This window comes from Brassica napus, chromosome C4, assembly GCF_020379485.1.
Source record: "Brassica napus cultivar Da-Ae chromosome C4, Da-Ae, whole genome shotgun sequence".
Lineage (NCBI taxonomy): Eukaryota > Viridiplantae > Streptophyta > Magnoliopsida > Brassicales > Brassicaceae > Brassica > Brassica napus.
Window position 1 is genome coordinate 26,239,349 of NC_063447.1, and position 3,232 is coordinate 26,242,580.

The following is a 3,232-nucleotide window of genomic DNA, read 5'->3' on the forward strand; positions in this document are numbered from 1 at the left end:
AAATCCTTCATTTCATATTTACATTATCGTAGAACAAAAATAGACTTGTCATTAATATCTCAACTTGTTTTTGTCTTTTCAATAATGACAAAACAAAAATGACATTTGGTAAAACAGAACGAACTTTTTTTTTAAATTACATTTGGTAAATAATTTTCCTTTCCTTTGTGTTGCTGTAGTTTCTATTGATTCTACTTAAATATATAATTATGTATTAAACCTGGTTTTGGTTTAATTGTATTGGATCATTTGTTTCAGTGGTTCACATCATGAACCTCAATGTTCTACTTATTTTAAGTTAGATAGTGTTATAATGTTGTCAGAATTCATTGTTTAAATAGTGTTTTAGTCAAAACTTAAACCAAACGCTCCAAAGTGAGTTGTTCCAGGTGACTCGTTTAAATATAAACGAAGTTAATGGCTCGCCTCCTCTACTGTGTTGCTCCACGTTCGCTGCATAACATAGAAGTTCAACCACACTGCTCAATATCTCCCATCTTTCTTTGCCATACTTCTCATCAAGATGCCTAAGGCCTTTAGCTACCCTACCCGCATTAAACAACACAAACTTTCTTCGATCTCCCTTAACTTCTATCAGATCAACATCGAGTATTGTCTTGATTACTATCTTCACATCTCTCTTTTTTTCCGATATGCCTCCCTTGGAAGAACTTGTCAGTTTTGTGTAACACACAGCTTGGTTGTCGTATGCCTATATGAAATACAAAGAAAAAGAAAACATATTAATTTAAAAGTTCAAATACGGAAACCTTTGTACGCGTCACAACACTGAAGCACATAAGATGATTAGAAATGGCCTTGCTCCCAAGTCTTCTGGATTTCTTTTGATCGCTTCAGGGTAATGTCTCACAGCATCATGATACTTCTTCTCCTTAAAGAGCTCTATACATGTATTAGAAACACAACATTATGTTAGTTCAACTCTCTTTACCAAGATACAACTACAAAAGGAAAATACCTTTTTAACGTTCCGCATCACTAATACTGAGATCAGAATAGTCTTTCTGCTCTAACTCTTTCTTGAATCTCACAGCCTCAGTCAGCCTCTTCAACGTATCTGGATTATGGTCCTAGTCACAATCACAGATCAGTCAGTACATGTTCAAAGAGAAGTGTTAGATTTTGATAAGACATCATTAACATCAATATGGATTGCTCCAGCACATCTGAACCAAACATTGATTTCTGAATTGAGGAAAAATATAGAGAAGTCAAGTTCGTTTCTTTACCTTCTCAATACAGGATCTGTGAGAATGTTTTGGATTGATGGGTCTTGCATTCCGATTGTCTGCAAGAAGAAAAATAAATAAGATAAACTCACTGGTTGTCTCTAAACCGAAAAAGGGATACGTAACAGTAAGTTAGAATTTAACATGTTTCTTTAAACTCCTCGGGTAAGGTCACCACGGTTTGCTTGTTGATCTATTGTACAGATCTGCATAATATTTTTACAGAACGTAACATAGGCTACAAAGATAACCGAGTAAATAATTTCTCCATGCCTTTACACGTATAGTATACCGTATAACACCATCGAGAAAAGCTCAATATTAGGATCATGTTTGCGACCCTAGTGGTATATTTCCATTGAATTTTCATACTCCTTCATGAAGAATTGGACTGCAATTTTTCTGCTGTACCCCTTTGAGAATGTTGGATGGATCTTGGTGCATTTCTCCGCATCCTTAAATCGTATAGGTATTTCCCCAGCTTTGCATAAAACGCAGCATAACACGCAGCTCAGTTTCTGTATGCCTATATGAAATTCAAAGAAGCAAAAATATTTGTTACAAATATCAAATACTGAAACCTTTGTACACAACACTGAAATGCGTAAGATGATTAGAAATGACCTTACTGTCTTTTGGATTCCTTTTGCTCGCTTCAGTATAATGTCTCAGTCACAACATCAGGATAGAAAACCCCAATCCTGTATTACAAAACAGCAGGATGTTAGTTCAACTCTCTTTACCAAGATATAAACCATGTAGGGTCTCTGGAAGCTCTGATAATTGTAAAGTTTGGATATGACAACTCGCACTTTCTTACACATTCATCGTTGCAGTTCTGCCAGTTATAAAACCCAAAACTTAAAACCGATTCAAGGAAGGACTTCTTATTGTAATTTTTGTAAATTTATTAATGAATAAAGTTTCGAACGTCTACCTAAGTGAGCACCCATCAGGTAGAAGCTAGGCATACTGCTCTTGTATTTGGTATAAAGATATCAACTTGCCGTCTGGCTTCTACACTATCCGGGAATAATGAAACAATTAATAGTTATAACTAACAGAAAGTTGATGAGTAAAAGATAACCAAAATGACATAATTCATCAAAACCTATATAACATGGACAAACCAGAGCTTTTTCATGGAGAGGATATCATTATATGGGCTTGAAGAAAAATAAGAAGAAAATATTAATTAAATTAACAAACCATGAGAGATCAAAATAGCAACTTAAGAAATTAGCGAAACAGGGCGAATATTGAGAATATTAGAAGGTGTCAATTGGATATCTTTTCATCAATGAGAATGAGCAGGAATAGCAACAAAATCGTAATCAGCCATAGGAAAGAAAACCATATCTTGAATTCGGTAAATGAGAGAACCGTAAAAACATAGCCATATATAAAGTTTGGAGCTGGGGGTGGGGGGAATCGGAAGAGTAGGTTAGATCTGGATTACTACAATAATGAATAATCTTGATGAGTAGTAATGGGGAGGGAGATACGTTATGCAGGAGAAGACAATGGCATAGAGTTTCTGATGAGAAGGAAAAAGAAAAAGTCGATAGGCTAAGGTGTGAATCGAAGATATTTGTCAAATTTTGGCGTGTACCAAAATAGAGAGAATTAAAGCTGAGTTGTCAGATTTTAATAGGTCTGAATTATTCTGCTGACATGGACACCTTCTCTTTTGAGAATTTAGAACTTTTAGTATTGTAAGATGTTAGCGTAATAGTTGCATATACTCGATCACATCAACAATATAATCGTATTTTTATTCTGATTATAAACACTTAGATATAATACGAAGATATTACTCGAAAATGAAACATATAGTCCATGATATATTTGAATGAATCGGAAAAAATGTTATCATTGGATCTTAATTAAGCTATATTTCCTCAATGGAGTAAATCTCGGTGTCAAATATTGAATGCTCCAATTCAAAAGATTAATGAAAGTTGGTCATGAAATTTGAGTCA

General features: G+C 34.4%; 1 long non-coding RNA gene across 5 annotated transcripts; it reads right to left on the reverse strand.

Moving 5' to 3' along the window:
• Positions 1-248: 248 nt before the first annotated feature.
• Positions 249-2,838, reverse strand: LOC106396566. Of its 5 annotated transcripts, none has more exons than XR_001279508.3 (7): positions 2,188-2,836; positions 1,875-1,951; positions 1,543-1,776; positions 1,395-1,456; positions 1,251-1,309; positions 980-1,091; positions 249-903 (listed from the first exon to the last, which is right to left on the reverse strand). It is a non-coding gene; the product is annotated as an uncharacterized LOC106396566 (long non-coding RNA). The 5 variants fall into 5 exon arrangements; XR_001279507.3 differs by adding an exon at positions 2,071-2,088 and having other exon boundaries at positions 1,395-1,776; positions 2,188-2,831; XR_001279510.3 differs by having other exon boundaries at positions 1,377-1,776; positions 2,188-2,838.
• Positions 2,839-3,232: the final 394 nt, after the last annotated feature.